The following is a 23,538-nucleotide window of genomic DNA, read 5'->3' as shown; positions in this document are numbered from 1 at the left end:
ACTTTTGATATATACCGAGACAGCCCCGTGCAAAAATGATCAAATAAAAAAAAATCCATCTCTAACCAAAAATGCCTTTAACATGTTGGGCAGTATAAGCCTGTGACAACATTTCAACACTGAAATGTTTTTTTAATACTATAGGTATATTCATACTACTAGCATTGCATTTACAGTAAAATCGCTGTAGAAATTTCTAGCAGTCTAATATATAATTAAATACTTAACAGTTTAAACTTTACAGCAATAACGAGAGAAACACAATTAGCGATGTTACATAACAATTTTTCGCTAAGAATGACACTAAAAGGGCATCTTCTCACAGTTTCAAAAAGAACTACATTGCATCTTTGAATCGTAAGTTACAGGCCAACCTTTATATGTGTAAGTTTCTTTTTCTATTTATGACTCACTGGCGGCGTTTCACGGCGTTTAAATCAATCGCGCATTCCAAAGAAATTATTGCAGGCGCTCTCCTGGAGCGAAAGAGCGGGCCACTTAGGTGTGGTTTGGAATATAGTGTCGTTTCAACGTTGAAGACGAGTTAGAGTGATGCCTGCAGTATCGTCAAATGATTAGGTTGTAATAAAACGCTAGAAATGGTTAAAATACAATACAAGTGACTTGAGTTTATTAAGGCGAATATAAAAGAAAGGAACGATGCTACAAAAACTGTCTTGTCATATTTTGACGTGTCCAAATGACGGAGGTCTATCTAGAAGAGTGCAAATTAAAAACTTCTATCACGCGGTGACGAACTCCGGAGGCTATAGCTTCCAGTTGCACGCAAAAATTCGTGTATATAAAAGTACTCGTAAATGTCATCATTTGGTATTAAAAGGCAAAAGATTTATTTTCCCCCGTGCTTCTCTCGTTGCAATTTCCAGATCCAAACAATTATTATAATAATCCACATTTTCCCATTTTTAACAACTGCTCAGAAAAAATAATACAATGACACAGCAAATTTAATTGTTTATTGCATATCTACATAACAAGACCTTCAAACCAGCATAGTGGTTCAAACAGTAGAATTTCCTCATTCTCATGCATTTTTTTGCACTGGTAGTAAATTTAAAAAATTTTTAATGCACGTCTACATGCAAAAACCTCAATTTCAGATATTCTCGAAAAAAATTCGATTCAAAGAAAAAATCTCAGCGTAGTGTGCTAAAAATAAAATTTTCCGATGATTCTTGTATTTCTCAAATGCTATAAAAAATATAATATAATAATAAAGCAAACTTGATATTTTTATACATACATTTACATAAATTGCAAGATTCTCAGTCGTTCAGTTTGAACCATCATTGAAAAATATCGAACTACAAATATAATTTCTATTATAGTGAACTAAAAAACTAAATTTAGCCAATTTTCATATTTTTTTAATTACATCGAACAAAAACAATATCGATAACAATATAGACAACAAAACTTCAGCATTTCATAACAAATTTCATATTTGTATGCACATCCATATGATAAAACCTTCAATTTGGGACATCTCGATGAAAAGTGGACTAGAAGAAAAAATTGCAGCTAGTGGGCTAAAAATTTAAATGTACAGATTTTTCTCATTTTTATCTACTGCTATCAAAAATATGACAATACTAAGATATTGCATATTTCATTTTGTGAAAAATATGTGACTAAAATATCGAGTAAAGGTGGAAGTTCCAGCGTAGTGGTTTAAAAACAAAATTTCATTACATTTTGACATAGCAAATTTTTTAATTTTTAATTTTGATTGACATGTCAAGAACTTCAATTTAAACCATCCCTTTACGAAATCCAGGATTGCGGTGTAGGAAATGAAATTTTCTCACTTTGTTAATTTTTATATCTCTGATAACAGCAGAACATCAAAACCAAATATCAAATTTTATTTTTAATTTCAAATCTAAATTTCAAGAACTTCAATTTATGCCATATTTGAAGACAGTCGATATAAAATAAGAGATCCCAGCATAGTGGTCTAAAACATGAAATTTCCTTATTTTTATAACATTTTAATCTCTGATAACAAAGAATCATCAGTATGACGTAGCAAATTTTATTTTTTAATGCAAATCTATATGCCAAAACCTTCAATCTGAACTGTCGTCGAAGAAAATCGGATAACTTTTAGGGTGTGATAAGCCCTGTGCAAAAAAGGGCGGTCGCTATTGATGATTTGGAACGCCAATCCCCTCAACATTATAGAACCTTTTATTTTGCACGTCTTGAGTTATATAATCTTTTAATACATATATGTTCCGAAATAAAACCTTGTTATTTGGTAACATAAATTAAGTCATTTATCAAAATTATCTAGAATTAGATAGACTCTTTTCCATTGAGGTCTCTTAGAGACCTACCCTTTATTCGTTTGTAAAAGCTGACAAATAAGAAAAAAAGATTCATGAAAGAAATACAAAAGTAAATTGCTATAATAAACTAGAATTGGTTTGATGAAAAAAATGTCCTGTTTCTTTTATTATGTGGAAAGTAATGAATGAGCGTACATTATGGTTTCCGCTATCACGCCCTTATATATTTTCCATGGAATTGAATTGAATAACATCATTCGCATTTGCCGCAATACACGTTCCAATGAGATCAAAAGAAGAAGCAGGAAAGAGCAGAGGGTTGGGCAAACTCTCTTTGTCAAGATGTTAACACCCTTCGGCCCACGAAGAAAGCAGGGGCTATTATGCGAAAACGATCCACCGAACCGCTGCGGTGACCTTTTTTGGCAGTACTCTTTTTATTATTATTACTTGTGTCGTATACGTATTTCACTACCTTAGACATTCGTTAAGTCAAAATATATGCAAGCTGATAAGTTTCTCATCGTTACGAGACACGCTCTGCACGGAGGTGTTCTAACGACATATAGTCTTATTAAAATTCGCATAAAAATCAAAGATTTTTGGTACAAGTAGGCACTTAGTGAGCACCACTGGTGCGTTAAACGAATGCCAAGAACCCTATAAAAATTCAATCCAACCTCTCTTAAAAATAATAATGCGGCGCTAGTCCGTACGGGGTCTTATAACGTTCTGAGTTTCGGACGGGTCACGCATATGTGGAGATACCCGACTGCCTGTTCGGGTCCATCTCCGATCTTTTTTCAGTTTTCTTTTTTCCTTTACTTTCCTTTCCTTTCCCTCCGTTTCTTTCTTTCCTTACTTCTTTCCATCTCTCCATCTTGCTTTCTGTTTATTTCGTGGTTCTTGGCTGACGTAGGAAACCCGTTCCTGCCGACAATACCTCACCACCAATTAATAACGAATCATTTGTCGGCGGGGAATAATGAAATTTAATAAGAGAATTCTCCGAGTGAGAAACTCTTAATAATTTCTCGCTTGTCGCTTGATTTTTCAAAAACCTTCTCTTCTTTCTCACGAGCAAACTGATATGATAGAAATGTCGAGTAACAGATTCAATGAAAATCATCTTTTTTGTGGGTTCTTCCTTTTCTTCTATAATGATGGAACGTAAAATTTACTTTATGGTCTCTCAAAATTCACAATTAATTCTGAACTCTTGATTTATTTTATTCTTTTATTATTTTGAAATTTGATGAGCCGACCTTTAGCTTCACCTCATCACAAAGTAAGGTGCACATGACACGTTGAAAGAATACGATCAGCCTCACTTTGCTTTTGAAACGAAATATTGGACGAGTTTACGGTTTGCTAATTTATTTAATTTACTTGCGAACTTCTGGCCGCGGTCTACAAGTTATATCGATGAATAAAAACTGAGAGGCAGATTTCTGTTTTGCAAGCATTTGTTTTTTTAAGTCGCTTGATATTTTTTACGTTGCGTAAAACAGCAGCCCTTTAAAATTTGCGAGGTTTTTAAAGCATATGTAATTTACGATCCGCGCTCTTCATGTTCTTTCAGAATCTCATTGGCATACTTATTGGCATTTCCGTGAGAAACTTTTAAGTAGACGGATATACAATAACAACTCAGGCCTGGAATCGACTAGAAGATTTTTTTAAGTCGTATAAAATTTCGAAAAGATTCTCATGACGTTATTAAAGATGCTGCATAAAATAATAAGACACTCAAACATTAATTTTTTTTGGCAATTGTCGTGAAACACGACATTTCGATTCTTCTATCTGGTTCTTTTACAATATCTTTTTTTTAAATCAAAAATTGAACATTAACAATAGAGCTCGAGAATTATTTTTACTCGATTTTTGGAAACGATACATTTTAAATCCATTATATTACTTTTAGCGTCAACTGAGACCAAAATCGAAACTTACGAATAACAGGATTTAAAAAGGAGGGATGGGAGGAGTTGGAAATGCTGAGTGGTGAGTTTGAATTAACTTTTCTCCATTTTAAATAGACCTGAGGGGACAGAAAAATGCGATAGGTAGATTCAAAAATACCCCTCCTACTTTCCTGTCCCGCCCTTAATGTTAAATAAAAAATAAATAAATGACTAATAATACCTTCGTAAAACCTAATTTTTTTGTATAAGTGTATTTGCAAAAAAGATTTTATTTTTTGCAAACTATTTAATGAAATAATAAAATGATAATAATTATTATTAATTACGAAATTCATTATTCAATGAAGGTAAGTTAGTTGGTGGTTGAGGTGAAAACACCTAATTCAGTTCCATTGTTTAATTTCAACTTCATTCCATTCGAAACTCCAACCTTTTCCATTTGAATTCTCATTAATAAGGAAGAAACTCTAAATTCAACTGCATACTTTCAAAGCAAAAAACTTTTATAGTGTGTAGATAATTAAATTTTTAGTAAACCTCTGAATAGACATTTTTGTTAATAATACATAAAATTATTACTTTCTTTATTATTAATAATAGGTCTCCCAGAAATATGGACATTATACTTGGCCTAGGGATCCCTGTAGCATCCCAGTAAAAATTACTGAAAGGATTTTTGACGCAAATTAATAGTAATATAGATAATAATATTTTTTTTACTTTTTTTCAATTATATTTTCTTTTCTTCAAAAATCTCGAAAAATATTGATCTGAGATAAGAATGTTGTATGTGCAAGTTTTAAACCTCATCGAAATAATTTTTTTGTCTTCATACCATAAAAAACAATAATACGTCCTGGAAAAGGGGATCGACATAAGTTTCGAGTGGGGATGTGCCCCCCCCCCCCAATGTTTATGGACATCAGTCTCGGAAGTTTTGACATTTTTAATTAACTTTTTCAGACCGATTCCAAAAATTTCCTGATTTTACTGTTTTAAGTTCAAATGGTCTAATTATTAAGCTTCAATGAAAGTTATTCATGAAGGTAATATACAAAAATTAAATATTAGATTTCTCTTTGAAAAGTGTAAAGAATTTTAGAAAGTTTTAATTGATTTTGTGGCTAAAAAGGATGAAGAAATGAGATAAAACACATTATGAGCCCGAGAGGGATGTGTCCCACACAATCTCCCACCACTCAAGACGAACCCTTTTTCCAGGATCCCAAAAAAACCATGCGCTTCTGCAAAAGCATTTCAGGATAAGTTGCTAATATCCCCCGCCCAGTGTTTTTGGACATTTTCATAGGAAATTTTGAAATTTTTCGTGAGTAAAACTAAAGAAATGCATTTTTTTTTGTTTTTTAACAAAAATAATGCTTTTAGACATAAAGTCTTTAAACAAAACATATATGTTTGAATTAGATTTATAACTTTTTTTTAAACATTTTTATCTCAGATCAATATTTTTCGATGTTATTTTTTTAAAAAAGATTTTCTTTAACTGAAGTTATCAACAATTTTATAAAATTTTTGATAACTTAACTTCTTTTACCTGTACCAAAAGTCCTTTCTATAGAGGTGCTCCCAAGCGGGCCGCTTCCCTAAATCCGTGATTAGCGATACACTCACCCTGTTTACAGCTGTAATGTGAATCTCAGGTTTAAACAGGATGGAAGTAGTATTAATATACACCCAAATCTCGGTTTTATTCCAGTGTCGAGGGTTGCCTGCAAATAGCCTTGGAATTGAATTGGGGGAAACGAAACGTATGCAGTCAGGGCTACCTGAACCGTTTCCAATTGCAATATATAATGTTGCGCAATATACTCGACCGAGTCCTCACGCACTGCGGACCATCCGATACGAAAGTTGCAAATGCTCTCGCCCTGCTCCCTGAGAAACTGCGAGAGCCAGCACCCGTGCAGAAATCGCCCGATTTCAAACGTAATACCGATCTGGTCCTGATCGGTAGAACCGTGTGGCCCATACCTGGGCCCGATCGGGCCAGACCGATTTCCTACTGAAACGCCATCTCCATGCGCTCGAAGAACTAGTGCTGCTTGTTTTTTTCTGGTAGTGCAGTGAAATTTATATACATAATACTCGTTTAAAATATTTTAGCAATGTTTATAAATGCATAAGGCGAGTAAGTCACGTGTTCAGAGGCACCAAACACCAGTCAGTAGACCTCGAAACCTGTGCGAGGAAGATGAGAGTAAGTAATTACACTCTGCGGACTCAGTGAAACCTAACCTCAAGTAAATTAATAATTAATTAAATTTTTTGACATAAAATTAGTATATTTACCATCAAATGAGTCAAATATTATTATATGATGAAATTGATTAAGTTCTTTTCTTTTCAATTATTATTAAAGAACTCAAGGTTTTTCGATTTAATGTAGAGTTAGAATCATCAAATCTATTGACATGAAATAAATTGCAGTATGCACAAAATTGTAATGTTTTTAAATTATAATAGTAAAATATGTGATACAATCGATTATGTTCTTGATACTTTGATTCTGTATGAATAATAAATTTAATACAGAAATACATTAAGGACAAATTTTCATAACATTCCAGCAAGAACTAGGTACTCAACTTCGCATGCGTCGCATTCGGCATCTAATTGGTTTCGCGAGAAGTTTAAAATGATAAACGAAGTTTTTTTCTTTTTTAATATAAACAATGCAATGTCAACTTATAGAAATGTCCGTTACGTCGAAATGAATTAATAATAATAAGAATTAATTATAAGCATATTCTGTAAATAATATTTAAAACAACCAGAAATATTTAATTCAAAAATTTTCATTTTTGTTTAAAAGTTGTTTGGTCTATATTTCTTCTTAACCTATTTAAAATAATAAAACGATCTAATAAATGATGCGCAATTTTTTGTAAAAAAAATTATCTACAACCACCTTCTTGAATTTTTCAACAAGTAATGCAATTGACAGAAAATTGAGTTTATTTGCAGTAAAATGTTAATAGATCGTAAATCATAGCTCATTTCCCGATGATTTTCTTTGGAAGCATTCGAAAATGTCAAGTTGTAGCGAATCCTTTTGCGAAAAACTTTTTCTAATTTGTTAAAAAGTTTCATAGGCAAAATTTTTTTAAGAAATTAAAATTGTTGCTTAAAATATTTCTGGTTATCATCAATTTTTTCACACAAAACAAACCCTTTCCTCGAAACTGATACCATCCACAATAATTTTACGTTTTTCAAAAGCCTAATTCAATTTTGTATTCTGAAACCTTTTCTTTTCGTGCCTGTAGTACGTTAATTTTAACTTAAAATAAGTTAATTTTAAAATTCGAAATATTAAGGTGGCCTTCGAAAGGAGAGGACTATTCGATAGTTTCGTGTTTACTTATATTAAAACTCCATTTGTGAAATTCATGAATAGATTATAATGAGACTCATCGAGTACCGATCGGTCACCGATCGGATTTCCCAATCGAGTGTCCCGACCTGGCCCCGACCTGGGCGTGTGTTTCATGCGCAGCCTGGCCCCGACCAGGATTCCCGATCGGGACTCGACCTGGACTGGTCTGGCCCCGGTCGGGGCCAGACCGCGATTTCTGCACGGGCAGTTCTAGAAATGACTAAACCGCGGGCAACTAAAACTCGGTTCTGGTGTATATCGAAAGGATATGCTTAACAATCTAGAATGATTGAAACCAATTTCAAGCGTGCTACCTGTAGCGAGTGGAGGGGTAAGGCTTTTCCCTCAATAACGCTTCCTCTAACCGCTCAAGTCGCCCAAATAGAGAACGCGGACTGTATTTAATTCATTTAAATTAAAAATAATATCATACAGAAGAAATTTATAATGTCTATTTTAATTTAAATTCGAACCATATTTTTATATAAAATAAAGAATTGGGAAAGTGCATCGTCAATTTCAACGTCACTTTATTTCTAACTTTAAATAAAGAACTATTGGACTTTAAAGATTAATACTGGCAATTTGAAGTAAAAAAAACTTAAATTAAAACATTCATGCAATTTCAAATTTTTTATTTCAAAATGGTGCTGTCAAATCGGTATAATTCCGAACATTTATGGTAAAGTACGAGATCTCTAAATTGATATATTAAATTACTTAAAGTGTTTATATGTGTTATAACTAGGGTGTGAAACAGTTAAAGCTCCAACTGATGCCAGTTTTTATTCGAACCATTTTGAGTAATTTAAACTACCAATTTAAGGGTGTCCAAAAACACAGACAAAATTGGTGTATCTATGAGAACCAATTTTTAGTTCCAAGAAAGCTGCAAAAAAGGAACCTCTAATATAATATTGTATTGGAAAAATTTAATGTTTTTAAGGTTATGTTGGAAATGCAGCGTTTTCAAACGCGCATGTACCAAAAGGTATGGGCTTATTTAAAATTATATAATATATAATTGCAAATATTACGTCAATATTAAAGTATTTAAAAAAGTTAGATACTTCTATAATCCAATTTAATCTGTTAAATAAATTAATTTCTTTGGATCCAAAATTATTTTTCAGTGATATGATTAAAATTAAAGTAAGCAGTAAACTATTTAGAAAAACGGAAAAAGTTGATTAGTCTCTTCTTCAGAATAACGAAAAAAGTCGGACGATCTGAGACCTCTAAAATAGGTATTAAAATGATCATCTGTCAGGTAGAAATGATTAGTTATCATTAGAAAAGCCAGCTATGAAAGCTTTAGCATCTCGCCTAATTTGGATGAGCTGATGAGCTTCGGTACTTCAGTAGCGCTATTTTCTGAGGGCAAGATAAATTATGAAGGGTGTCTAACGTTATCCCTCTTATTCTCAGTGCGGTATTATGTTAATTTTCAAAACATTAACCATTTTCTCCACAACGAGATGTGGCAGGCAGGAATCCCCCCGTGAGAATCGACTGGTGAACAACCTCGAGAAACTTACAGCATCGTTTCGCAAAAATGGACAAGTCGATATCATGCGGCGTGCTCGTACACTGCTAAAGGGGTTTGTATGACGATGCGCGCCCACTAAATTATTGTTCTTGTACCACGGTGCCAAAATGTTTACAGCCTTTGCACGACCGGACCGGCCGGGGCCTCAGCGAAGGCCCTGGTCGAAGAAGAAGGAGGGAGGCTCTCAGCTCTGCTCAGTTCGGTTAGTTATGACTTTGCTAAGAAGAGCCGCCGCGCCGCGCCTGTCTTCCTCGAAGAGGACGAAACCACACACTGCTCTTTTCAAACCAACTCACCCCCTCCCCCCACTTAAACTCTTCTCTTTACCTTCAACCTTTTATCATTCTTGTCCCCTTTGTCAATACATTTTTTTCATTCTTTCATATTGATTGTAAATTCAACTATTTTGGCTAATTGTGGATTTATACCAGGAAAATTATCCGCGGATTAGATATATGGCTTGAGAAAGATTACAGAAAAAATCCTGAAAGTAGAAAAAGAACATTTCTGTGCATTTGCTGATCTGGAAAAAGTAAAATTTCGTACACTTACTTTTTTTGTGTGAAGAGAGGATAGAACAAGTTGACAATCACGATAATCGGGAAAGTTTAGTTGCTAATGAGGGATTGATAAATGTAGACATCCAGGCGTAAAGGCCAGAGTAGGGAGGTTTTCAACAGTGTAGGAGCCATTACCAGAAGAAAAAATATGGCTAATAAAGTTTAAACTTCAATATATGTATAATTCTATACTTGCACGAACAGTGCTGTACTATAGCGAGACCTGGATATACGAAGAAAAGGATAGGAGTAAATTTAAGGCATTTGTCATGCTATTCCTAAAGAGTATATGCAATAAAACGTTAATGGACATTCAGTGATGAATGGGACCTCAAAGAATGTGTTGTAAAGGAAACACTGTTTGACAAGAGTGATATAAATCTGTTGAGATGGTTTGGACATGTTGAGCAAATGCAGGGAAAACATTTGACAAAACAAGTACATTTACTTATGAATGGCAGCGTACCCAGAGGCAGGCCACAGAAACATAAGAGCTATGTATAGTTCAGTAATTTTTCAGATCGCCTGAAACGAATGATCTTGGATATTCATTGGCCCAAGAGGTGAGCTTTGCTTAGTGGTTGTGTTTGGAGTTAACACTATGGATCTTACTATGAGATTATCAACCAGATTCTGCATTTGTGTATGAATCGTGATGTATGATATCTTTGTGAAGCTTTCCATCTGGGATGACTACTAGAGAGATTGATTAGCAACCTGTGTCATAGCGACGTTGCGGAACGAACATGCAGTTTGAATACGTAACACGTGAATTTTAGATCGATCTAAACATTCTAAACTATGTTCCTTCCCCGGCAGAATAACCAGGCTAGAACCGGACGAGTATTGAGAGTACAAGCTCTGGTGTAAAACCGGGCTCACCCGAATAAAAGTTTGAAAATAATAATGGTAGATCTAAGAAAGCATCCAGAAGTGACTGTTGTCACCTCCAACGCAACGCTCGCGGCCAGTGTTTAAGATATAACAGCCGTAAAAGATGAACTCCAAACTACACCATGCTCGTAATTGTGTACCTACAACAGCATCGCAGGAGGTATCAAGCATCGTATTAAATTAACTTATAACATCCTCATCTCATTAATCACTTGACCTCGTCCGTGGCTATAATGTGAAACCGATTTAAACCTAGTAAAAATTTACAAAAATAGAATAATAAAATAGTGCATACTTCTTACAAAAAAGGGAAACTGTTACATAATGGATAACGGTACATTAGATTGTCCCTTATTAGAATGCCCAAAACAAAGTGTGTTTTTGATTTTTTTAAATAGTTCTACCTTAATTTCTTCCTGTTGGTGAAAAAATACTCTCATACATTTTCTTTTATCAAGAAAAAACTGTTTAGAGGTTTTCTGCTAGGCCGTTCGCGCTCGGACATAATTACACAATACGTTTCACGCTCGGATATTGATTCTTTGCATTTGGAATGCTTGAATAAAACTTTATCAAAAAGATCTTCATTAGATGGCAGTATTTATATGCGTTTTCATATTCTGAATTATCTACTGAATTAAGTCAAGGATTAAGTTTCTCAAAGCTCTGTAGGCTTTGAGGTATCACATTCTGATCGTGATACTCGCGCTGCGCGCTCGATTTTCGACAGACATTTGTAAATAGGTTTTGTTTAATCTTTTTTCCATAACTTTAGTTGGTTCTCCACAAATTTTTTATTTTATTTTTTTATTTTTAATGTTATTTTTCATGAATAATACAAAAAGTACGCGTCCTGTCAAAATGTGATTCTTTACGAAATTGTACATCTTTTTTGGGATCACAATTTTTGTTAATTTATCTTTTTTCGTATCCTGCTTAGTTTGACCACAAAATAGAATTTTTTATTTTTCATTCTTTTTTTTCTATCAAAAAAAATTCTAATACCTTCTCAATCATAAATTATGAGATTGTAAAAAACAACAAAATTTAATAACAATATCGGGCGTACAATAACAAAATTTGTCATTTCATTACAATAAATGGTCTTAAATGGGCCCTTAACTTTTTTCTGAGATAATATGTAGAGAATGTTTTCTACAATAGAAGCAAAATGTTGTCCATAATGAATAAATTATTATAATATTTGTCCCGCGTTTCTTTTTACATACAATTTACGACTTATTTCTCAATAACTAGCAAATACTTTCTAACGGGCAAAAGAATGTTTTAGCATTAAATTCGTTTTTTTTTTAATTTTAAAGTAAAAAAAATATTGGTGCATTCCATAGATTCGATACGAGAAACGATGGGGATATTTAAATTCTCAATTTAATATACGAGATGATAATATCGCTTTGTAATAGTCGAGCGCGATTCTCGACATATAATGTTAATGACAATGTGATACAAAATTAATCTTTCAATACTGAATTTGAAAATACAGTAATTTGACAATCACCATGTAAAGAATTTGATTCATTTATGCAAAAAAATTGTTTGATATTGTACTGACTTAAAATTTATAACAATTTTAATTTTTTAAACAATTTATTTCTGTACAAATAGCAAAGTAGGTGTATGTTATAGATGCTGTAACTGTTATTATGAATGCGAAAAATATTTTGTTTAAATAATTTATTAACTGTTAAAAGCATGATTATATGTTTAATTAACATTAATTAAAAACACGTAAAACTGATTCCTTTAGCAATTTTTCAACAAATTTAGATATTCTTATGCATGCTTTTCCACAAAGTAGTTGAATTTTCAACCAAAAAAGCTCAATTTCCAACCAAAAATAGAATAATAATTTTTCAGTAAAAAAACTAATTCTCAATTTCAAAAACTATTTTTTAAACAAAAAGATTATTCTTGAGACAAAAAATAATAGTTTAACTTTAAACCGGGCAGCTGAATTTCCAACCAAGAAAGAATTTAATTTAAAATAGCAAAAAATTTCAATGCAACCAAAAAGACGAATTTTCAAAAAATAACTAGTTTAACTTTAAACCGGGCAGCTGAATTTACAACCATAAAAGAATTTAATTTCAATTAGCAAAACATTTCAATGCGACCTATAAGACGAATTTTCAAATAAATTAATTTTCTACATTTGAAGAAGTTTTTGCAAACCATAAACATTTGTTAAATAATTCAAAGTGTAAAACACATTGATACTTAAACACGTTTAATTACAATGTGATTTAAAAAAATATTTGTAAAGGAGTGTTTTTAACTGTCAAAAGAAAGTTTTCTTTGCTATTAGAACTTCGCTCATGCCAATTTTTTCGATACGCCCTATTAAAGAGTTTACTATGCGATTATTAGTCAGTTTTCGTATTTTTGTGTGATTTATGAATCATGATGTCTTTGTGAAGCTCTTCGCCTTAGGTTAATGTTATCGAGAGATTGATAAGCGACCTCTGTAGGATCAGTGTTGCGAAACGAACCTATTATTTAAATAAGCTGCTTGATCTCGGGTAGTATAACGAGACTAAAACCGAGTGAGTCATGCTTATCTGGAAAGGGATTTGGCTAAATGATATAATAATAATAATCATAATATTTCTACCATGAAAAAATACGTATTATCCATCAGGTACTGGTGCACTTTAAGTAAAAGTCACCCCTAAACTAATATCGTTAGGTCAAACTGTATCGGGGTGGAATAACTTAATTATTTCGTTTAATGTGCAAAATGCCTTTCTCGTTATTGTGCTACATATCGTATCCTTGAGCACTTTGGCAAGATTGCTCAAAGGTGGGGTTCTGGGACCACTTCCAGGTGGTCGTTAAAGGCGCCAAAGAGTTGAGGCCCGTTGATGGTACTCCTCTTATTACTCAGGCACATAACCGACACGTTTCAGCATTTTATATAGTAATTAGGATGATATTCGTGGCGGTTCCACCAAAGTCAGGTAATGCGCCGTCGCGAACGTCTCTATTAAATCGCGGATTAAGTTGAGGTAATTACAACGTTTAAAGCTGGACCGCGCTGCAGTTTTGCGTAATAATCGACCTGAAGACCAAGAGTGGGACTTAATGGACTCTCATATTCAGAAATTCTCTCACTTTTAATGTCTTCCAAGTTTTGACCTTTAGACAGTTGCTAGCTGGCACTAATTTCACTTAAAATTGTACATGGATTTAATCAATATTCGAGTTTGATTTATGTATCAGGCAGCGTGAACCATTCAGATAATTTTGGAATAGGAAGAAAATGAACACAGAAAATACTGGGTTATTACTTTGATCTTGAAGTTGGTTCAATGTAATTTGAAGCTCAGTGATACTGGTTTATTTTAAATGATCCAGATTTAGTATTTAGGGTGGCTGCAGTTGAGGAAAAATCTGGAAATCAGGAAAAAGTGAGAGATTTCGAAAAAATAATTGCAAAGGTCAAGAAATTTCTATAAGAAGAACTTTAGGTAACGTTGTTTTAAAATAAAGTCACTATATTCACTTTTCTTTCAATGAATGAACCCATGGGTGAACCACTGTTGACAAACTCGGCTTAGTACGGTGGGATTTCGGGAAAAGTCCCACTGGCCCTACTAAATCAAGCAAATTTGGCCGTTTATATTGCAGGATTGAGTCGCTTCCTGATTCTCAACCATTTGTTTTTACCACGCATTTTCTGGACAGATTTTCTGTCCCAACCCAGCCCTGACTACTGAATTCAGGTCTATACGTATTTCTAAATTTTCTTAGATTCTTTTGAAATATTTTGGGGTATTTTCAAAAATTTCTAAACATTTTGATAGATTTTGATAATTTGAAGGGATTTCAAAGGATTCGAGGGTATTTTCAAAGCATCAAGGAATTCCAAAGAGATTTAAAAAGTCTCAAGGGATTTCAAAAGATTCCAAATGACTTGAAATATTTCCGGGTATTCTTAAAGACTCCAAGGCATTTTCGAGATATTTAAACATCTTAAAAGAATTTAACAGATTTAAATCCTTTTGAAGGATTTAATTATAATTATTATTACAATATTTTTGTGAGGTTTTAAAGAATTTCCTAAAATTTTAGATAATGTTAAATGATTTTATTGGACCTACAATGTTCTCGGGTATGTTAGTAAATTTTCTAGGATTTCAGAAAATATTAAATTTCACTGGAGTCTCTGAAATTATAATTGATGTCAAAGAATTTATTCACAAAAATTGAAGGATTTCGTAGGATTTTGAATATTCTCAAATATTTCAAGATTTTTTTAAAAGATTTGTAAGAATTTTCAAGATCTTAGGGTATTTTTAAAAAATCCAAGTAATTCTGAAAAGATATCCAAATTGCCAAAGGATTTAAAAATATATTAAAGGGTTTAAAAAATATTTAAGGGTATTTTAAAGAATGTTCTAAAATTTTGCAAGATATGAAACGATTATATAGGACCTATAAGGTTTTAAACTATTTCTAACGATTCACATGAATTTGATCTTTTATCAGATTTCTAAGTATTTCAATGATTTTGAAGAATTTTAAAAGCTTTTAAGATATTTTAACAAATTTCACAGGATTTTCGGAAATATCAGTTTGCGTAGAATATTCATTTATAATTCGTGCCCTGAATTTTTATTATAGTATTTTGAATTTGTCTTAATTGTTTTGAATCATCTTGAGTATTCTTTAAATCACTTGAATTCTTATAAAGTCATTTACTATACTTCAACTCTATTCAGTGTATTTTTTTTTGAGTTTCTTTTTTTAAGTTATCTTGAAATCATTTAATGCCAGCATGAATTTGTAAGCATTGCATCAAATCCTTTTGAATTCCCTTGCATTTTTATGAACTCATTTCAAGCTTACTGAATTCAATTAAGGTTTCCATATTCTTTAACTGCTGTCAATTCAGTTCAGTCACTTTTGGAAACTTTTTCGGTTTTCATAGGTCACTATTTCACTTTTTTCATGCAAATTTGGTTATGGCAGCCCTTAGAATAACATTAAAAAATTTTATTTGTTTATTCCATTTATAAAAGATTCAATGTTAAACATGTTACAAGATTACAATTTTAATCTTGAAATATTAATAGTCACGGCAAACGAAAAATTAGTCAGGGAAATTTTAGATAACTTTCATAATGAAAGTTATTGGCCATCCTGTGGAATTTCTGTTTAATGAAATCTTTGAAAAAAAAACAACAAACTGTTCGGATCTTAAAGATGAATTCTTACATATTTTTTATTCTCGAAATGGGATCATTTTTATATTAAATGGAAGATTGAATTAAGCTGCAGCACTTTTGATACCTCCGAATCAACTGTGAAATTAATATGAGAGTTGAGAGTTGACAAGAAGTGTCACATTTCGAGCTGAAATATAATAACATCCACAGTCGTAATGGAGGCATCAAGCGATCATTGCGGTATAATTTTACGGGGGTTTACGATGGCGTAGTGCAGGGGTCCCGTGGAGCGGACCAGCCCCCGGGGTACTCAGATGCCCCTAAGGTATATATCACTAGTCTGACATTTTTTCATTCTCTCTTTACACTCTTTTCCCCATCATCAGCTCGTTTCGCCTTCACGGTACCTTTTTCATTGATTTCAACTAGAAACGTTTGCGATGTCGCCATAAAAATTACGTTTATGAACCGCTCTATGATACTCGTTTGCATGAACGCAACAACGTCTATCGTAGCTCTCTGCGAGAATTTAAAGGCGTCCATCCTCCGTCTTCTTCCTCTTGGTATCTCTGCGTGCAATACCGCGAAGAAGAGCTCTTTTTACGACTCAACTGACAGATATTTTATGTTCTGAGAGAGTCCTCTAGCCACCCTCAGAATGAGGAAGGGAGGAAAAGAATACTTCCAGGATGTCTCTTCGCTGTTGGAAATTCCAGTGGTGAAAGAGCCATATTCCAAACACTTCATTTCACTCATGTGATTCTAAAGGCTGTAAGTATAGGCCATAAATAATGCTATATAGTATAAACATATATCTTGCGGTCGAATATTAACATTAGAATGGAATAGATTGGAATAAAAGGGGAAGGAAAACAGATTCGGATCCTTCTGTGACATCACTTTTTATCTTGTTTTTTTTTAACAGGGGATACAAGCATTCAGGAAATTATGAATAAAATAAGAGCTAAAATGTATTGGTGGTCGCTCAAATGCAAGAAAAAAATTCCGGATTTTTCCCCATAAACTCTTTAGATGAAAAAGTTCAAAATTCCGAGATTTAAAATTAATGCCTTCAAATTCTAGCTTTAAAATCGGAATAAAACCGTTTTAAAACTAGGTGTTCAAAATTTCATAATTTTAAACTTTAAAATCTTATTACACACTTCATACTCACTTCACGTCACTTCAAACTATTATTTTAAACAAATAAAAAAATATTGATCTAATGAAAAATTATTTCATTTGCCTAATATCAAGTAACAATTAAAATTATTGGAAAATGGACATACGAGTATTTCGTTTATGGTAAGAATTTATAAAATTACGGTTGAAAATATTTTGATAATTGAAAATGGAATATTCGGAAATTGGAACGATTAAGGGAGAGGGGTCACTTACAGTGCTTTGTCAGTGTTAAAGTTACGTGCTCAAGAATAAGAGTTATTTATTTTTTTAACTCTCCCAAATGTATTCACTTATGTAATGTTGAAAGAATACCTGAGTTTTTCAGATTTTTACTGTCTTTGGCCTCATTTTGGGAACAGTTGAAAGTTGCAACATAAGGTGATTTATTTTCCCGAATGGTCAAATGAAATAGTATCCAGTTCAGATAACATTTTTTCTGATCTAATTTTTTCTAAACATCAATTGTTTATTTTCTTTATAAACTTAATTAAAAGTATACAAATAATAAACACTAAATAATTTTTTTCAAACAAAAAACTACCTTATTCGTATTCTTATCATTTACTCTCTCTCTCTCTCTCTCTCTCTCTCTCTCTCTCTCTTGGTTAATTGTACTTTTTGTTCCGTTTTTCTCGAAGCTCGCTAAATGTTTCATCTTGATTCATAGGTATATGTGATATCGAATTGGTAACACTCAAGACGACTAGAAAGATTTTCCTACTAAACTTTTCTTTAATTCCTGGTGCAAAGAAAAAAATTTCCATCTCCCGATTTTTGTTGCTACAGCAGTCACCTTTATTAAGTCAACACGAACTATAGTTAAGGAACCCCGATCATAAATGAGTGGAACGATTACGACGCAACAAATAGGAGAATCCCGAAAGGCATGATCAGGTGATGGGTACCATTGTCCCGAGTCACTCTCGTTCAGGCAGCGGCCTGTAATTCGAACACACGATCTCTGATAGTACCGATTTAACACCGATGGAGATCGATGCCGCTTAAGCGCTGACAAGTATTGACCCTGCTTAGCTGCAAAGTCGAGTCAAATGAGAAAGAGAGGTCAAGATCTTCTGTCGACGAATGCGAAACTGATACTGATAATTTGTCTTCATATAACCAACAATAGTTTTCACTCTTTAGTGAACACAAAGATAAATTAAAGCCTTTACAAATGCATCAAATATTCATCACATTTAAACGACGTTGGGGAGTTGTTGCTTGTTAGCGTCTTTTGAGTGCAAAAGAAGCTGTTGAATTGAAACATAAAACTTCCACGAAATTATGAAGCGGAGATTTAATTTCTAATTTCGGAAGTGCTGCAAAAGAACCATCTGTCAAGGTATCGCTAGGGGGCTGAACTCTACTCCTTAGGTTTGAGCCACTGCTTGAAAACCTTGCGAGCCACGCGAGCATGCTTCATCAGAATTATCCACCTTTCGTGGGTGGCAACGGTATCGCTTTTTATTTCTACATCCCTCCTCTCATTCCTGTCTCACAACTCTTATCCCCTTTCCCTGTTGTTGATTCCAATTAAATTTCGCAGCTTGTGAAAGATTGTTGGTCTCTCCTCTGATAAACTAGACACGTGAAGACCTCTATGCTTGCCGTACTCGAAATTCTCGCACGTCTTTCATCCGCAGAACTCATCACCGTCGTACTTTCGTTCATTAAAAGCCAAGACGTTTTGATGTAACTGAAAACGAGAATCGTGCATATATAATCTAAATTCAACTTTTTCCTAACAAGCTGTTCATAAAAACTCACCAACTCTTCGTTAAAGTACTAAATTTTATTTGTTATTTTCTATTGCTATTATTTTAATTTTCAAATAAATTAAATTCGTGAGATTGTAGTACATAATGGCTATGAGGAATTAAGAGAAAATGTATTGCAAGAGTACAAGGCGTACTCATTATGTTGTATTAAATTTTGAAGTTACGGAACATTCTCGACATTCTCTTGCTAAGAATATGATGAGATTGGTAGGTCTTGATACCAGAATTAAGGGAAGAAATTTCGAACATAATGTCACGAAAATCGTGCCAGTCATGTTTTTCCCTTCATTTATTTAGTTATGCATAAATATAGCTATTAACACAACCACTATTATGACTACAAGGTATGCAATTATTATATATGTAACGTCAAGAACTGCTTTTTTAATTTTATGTAAGGAGAAACAAATGCATTCTATACAATCTCGAAGGACACCGCAAGCTCTTCGCATGTGACCAGTTTGGCTGCTTTAAGTATATTCCAAGCGACAGAAATCCTCACAACAAATGCGCCAAACACTTTTTACTTCATTTGAAAAATGATCTTTTCCCATGATTCAAGGCTCATTTTATTCTTCCGGACATTCTTCAATTCCATTTTTTTCTACCTTTAACAAGTAGCGCAAGAATCAACCTCCAGAAACAATTTTCTCCTCAGGACAATTGATGTTCTCCTTCGACTTCGGTACACTCCTCTCGCAAGGATAACGAGAACCTCGAGGAAACTACGAGACCAGAATAGAACAATTAAATTTATAATACCAGGGAGTTGGGCACTATCACATAATTAAAGTTTCTAAACAAATTTGGATTACGCTTCAACACTTTTCAAGTATCGACAAACTTCGAACAACCCTACCTGAGTGTTTCTGTTATTCGAGACGATCATGTAGAAACGAAATGGATAAAGTTCAAGATGTTCTGACCTCAGCTGTTGAGAAATCGATAAATGCACTCTTCCCAGGTTTGAATCCTCAACGAATCATCACCAAGGAAAGGTCGGAAGATTCCAAAGGAAAAATAAAACCATGTATGACATTGATGTATACAAAATGGGCCCTGCTCTTCATTATCTTTACCAAAGATGTACGGCTGTACTTCGAAGAATGCATTTTAAAAATTGTGCAGAAAGAGAGTTCTATGTATAGACAAAGTCCTTCCGAGCGATTTAAAAAAAAGGGAGTCAACACGGTGAGAGATGAGTAACTGAACATGATGAATATTATACCTGATTCCATAACTGAAGGATGTTAATAAAAATGTGTTACTGTTATGATCATTGGTTCTTAAAGAGATAGGATGTGCAGCACATTCTCATACAAGAACGTCATTATAGATCTTATCAATTTGCTGCGACCAGAAAGACTATCCTAACCCTTCGATTTCATACTGATAACTATCTGCGGAACATTCAGACAGCCTCTTCTTTAAGTATATCGAAGTATTATTGAAGTAGATTTTATCTTGCATAATTCGAACCTTCTTTCACTATGTACCTTCCACTTTTCCTCATCTATCAATTTGCTGTTATGCTTCTGACTTTGATATTGATCTGATGAATGCTTCTGATGTTCCGGTACTTTAGCCAAAAATATTAGGTTTATGGAAAATTTGATTCCCGCCACTAAAAATTGTTTTGATGATATTTATGTCCGAATGGGAGTATTGACGTCAACCGAGGATCGTAGTAGCTCATACGCTGGTATTGATTTTTTTCAGTTCGCGAATCCTTGTGGTATTTATACCGGTTTCTACTTTGCCGATCTTATCGAACTCTGCCACAACGAGCACACTTCTTGTCCTCCTCCTGATTGTAAACCAGATGCTGCTGATCATGGTCGTTCTGGTTTTGCATGGTGTAAGACGTGTGTCCTATAAGTACTCTGCGCAACACGCTCTGGACCAAGAAAAAACGACTCCCACGCATGAAAGGGACACTTGATATCGACCAATAAACTACACACACACATTTTACTATACTCTGTTCAACGAGAGAACGAATTTGCGAAAATACGAAATTTCTTTCTCTGCGTGCAGCTTATCAAAGAAAGGGAAATATAGGTGTAGGACCCCCGCAGGCAAGGGTTTAGTGGCGACCCTAATGAAGGTTATAAACAAATTTCAGAGAGCACTTGGGTCAGTCCATTTGAAAAAATTATTTTTCGCTTTAACAGTTTAACAGCGATTGGCTGTACATCGAAGAAAAAAAAATTGTCAACGCCTCCCTTAAGAAAAAATCTGCGCGGCCGATTTCGTTCTCTCGTTGAACAGGGTGTAGTACCCCAGTATTGGCGAAATCTCTTATTACGATTAAATTTTGTACTGGCACATTAATAGTAAGTACTGGTGCCAAACCTGTAGCGTGAACACTACTGGGCCAGTATCGTGCAAACAATTGAATTGGTATCAGTACTGACCTGTTACCACGTCAGGTGTTTGTCAGTAGTATACCAGCTAAAACACTTTTATTTGTACATTCTCATCAGAGAAGGTATTAGATTTGTGTAAAATTTGACCAAGCAGTTTTTGTCAAATGTCTACGTTTTGAGACCCCCTGAATCCGAAAAACAGGTTTTTACGAATGTGTCTATCTTTCTGTATGTCTTTTTGCATGTATTTATGTATAAATGTACGATTGTATGTATGGCTGTCTGTGAACTCGATAATTTTTGAAATAATTAATCTAATAGATTGGCCTTTGGTACACTCATTTAGTGTCCTAAACTAAAAGTCAAGTTCGTTAGCCAGCCATTTTGGATGAAAAATCAAAAAGTTGGGCACATTTTGAATATTTTTGAGATCACTTTTTTCAAAATACAAAAATTCTTTGTACGGTTATTCATAGTGTTCAAAAAGTCGAACAATTTATCCTAATGACTTTTTTTTATTCGGAAATTACCAGAGTTATAGCATTTGCAAAATACCAAAAAAACACACGAAAATTAACATGTTAAGCCAAATAACGCACGATATGAAAAAATTAAAGAGAAGAAAAATGTTGCTTCTTTAATGGCCTACAAGATTATCATAAGAAATTTTGTAATTTTCTTGAAAAATCCAAAATTCAAATTTTGACAGAATACAAAATAATGAAAAACCCAAAAATTACATTTTTCGGCCAAACTATGCAAAATACGGTAAGATGAGTATATAAAAATTGTACATTTGAAAAAGATCTAAAATTTGTTATCAACCACTTTTTGATAGGATGCGTAGTTTTGGCTTTAATCATGAAAAACATAATTAACAGAGAAAAACGGCCCGCTGCGTGGGCACATTCTTGTCACAACTTTTGTCTTTTAATTTCCTTTTCGTTTCGTGCGCAGGGTTTCAAACAATTTTAATTTTCATGTTTTTGATACTATTTTTTTACGATCAAAACTAAAAACAGAACTATCAAAAAATTATTCATGACAAATAAATCATTTTTACTTTCTCATCAGAGAAAGTATTAGATTTGTGTAAAATTTAACCCCCCTAGTTTTTGTCAAAAGGTCCACGTTTTGAGACCCCTTTAATCCAAAAAAAAGGTTTTTACGAATGTGTCTGTCTGTATGTCTGTCTGTTTGCTTTATTTCTGTCTTTATGTCTGTCTGTGAGCAAGATAAATTTTGAAACAAATTAATATATTATATTGGGCTTTGATACACCCTTTTAGTGTCCTAAACTAAATCCCAAGTTCGTTAGTCAGACATTTTGGATAAAAATACTAAAACTGAGCCCATTTTGAAATTTTGTGTGTACACATTATTTCATGATTCAAAAATTCTCTGTACAGTTGTTCATAGTACTTGAAAAGAAAAATGTAAATTTACGATAGCCCTGCAAGATTATCATATCAACTTTTTGAATTTTTTAGAAAAATTGAAAATTCAAATTTTGACCGCACAAAAACTAATCAAAAATCAAAAATTGCATTTTGCGGTCAAACTATGCAAGATATGAAAAAAGATTGTAAAACAAATATTGTGCACCCAAAAAATATCTACAAATTTGTTATTAATCACTTTTTTATAGGACACGGAGTTATTGTTTTATTTATAAAAAAACATTGAAAATATAACAATTAAATTTTTTGACAAGCGACCCAAGCTAAGCAAAAATAAATAGATAACATTTTTTTACCGAAAGTAGAGCAAACAAATTCGTAATAATGTTTTTTTTACATTCGGCCTGTCTGTATGTATTGATGCCTGTCTGTCTGTCAGCACGAAAACATTCGAAAAAATAATTCTATTAGATTGGCCTCTGGTACACTCTGTTATTGTCCTAAACCATAGGTCAAGTTCGTTAGCCAGACATTTTGGATGAAAATTCAAAACGTGAGCGCATTTTGAATATTTTTGAGACCATGTAAAAAAATTATTAGTTATAGCATTTACAAAATTCCAAAAAACACACGAAAATGAACTTTTTAAGACAATTAACGGACGATATGAACAAATGACAAATGAAGAAAAAGTTTGATTGCTAAATGCCCTAGAAGATTATCATAACTTTTTTTTAAATTTTCTTGATAAATCAAAAATTCGAAATTTGACAGCATATAAAATAATGGAAAATCGAAAAGTTACATATTTTCATGCAACATTTTCACAGTATTTCAAATATTTTCCAAAATATTAATGCATTTTCACAAAAGAAATATGTCTAGTTTTAACTGAGATTTTCAGTTAATACACGAAAACAGATGGGATTACAAAAATGTTCGGGTTCCTTGGAGGACTAGTTTAATTCGCATTTTAA

Source organism: Belonocnema kinseyi, chromosome 6 (genome assembly GCF_010883055.1).
Source record: "Belonocnema kinseyi isolate 2016_QV_RU_SX_M_011 chromosome 6, B_treatae_v1, whole genome shotgun sequence".
Taxonomy (NCBI): domain Eukaryota; kingdom Metazoa; phylum Arthropoda; class Insecta; order Hymenoptera; family Cynipidae; genus Belonocnema; species Belonocnema kinseyi.
This window is presented reverse-complemented; position numbering follows the sequence as displayed.